Source organism: Cynara cardunculus, assembly GCF_001531365.2.
Source record: "Cynara cardunculus var. scolymus isolate 2C chromosome LG 1, CcrdV1, whole genome shotgun sequence".
Taxonomy (NCBI): domain Eukaryota; kingdom Viridiplantae; phylum Streptophyta; class Magnoliopsida; order Asterales; family Asteraceae; genus Cynara; species Cynara cardunculus.
The window spans coordinates 19,815,770-19,816,061 of NC_037528.1; positions in this window are offsets into that span (position 1 = coordinate 19,815,770).

A 292-nucleotide genomic window follows, 5' to 3' on the forward strand; every position below is an offset into this window, starting at 1 on the left:
ATTAACTCTTTCGAGCATACCCACCTTGTTGCCGTTGAGTAGGAGTGCACTTGGTCATTAAATTTGCTCTACCCATGTGACACGAAGCGGTCACCTTTGAGGTAGTCCGTTAGGAGTGCAACCCATGTGGCACGAAGTGGTCACCGCTGAGGTAGTTCGGCATGAGTTCTACACATGTGGGGTTCGATTCCCCACCGATGAAGTAGTTCGTAAGAATGTTCTACACATGTGGTTCGCTACCACCTCTGAGGTAGTTCGTGGGGCGTTTCTAGGTTTAGTAGTGGCTCAACAA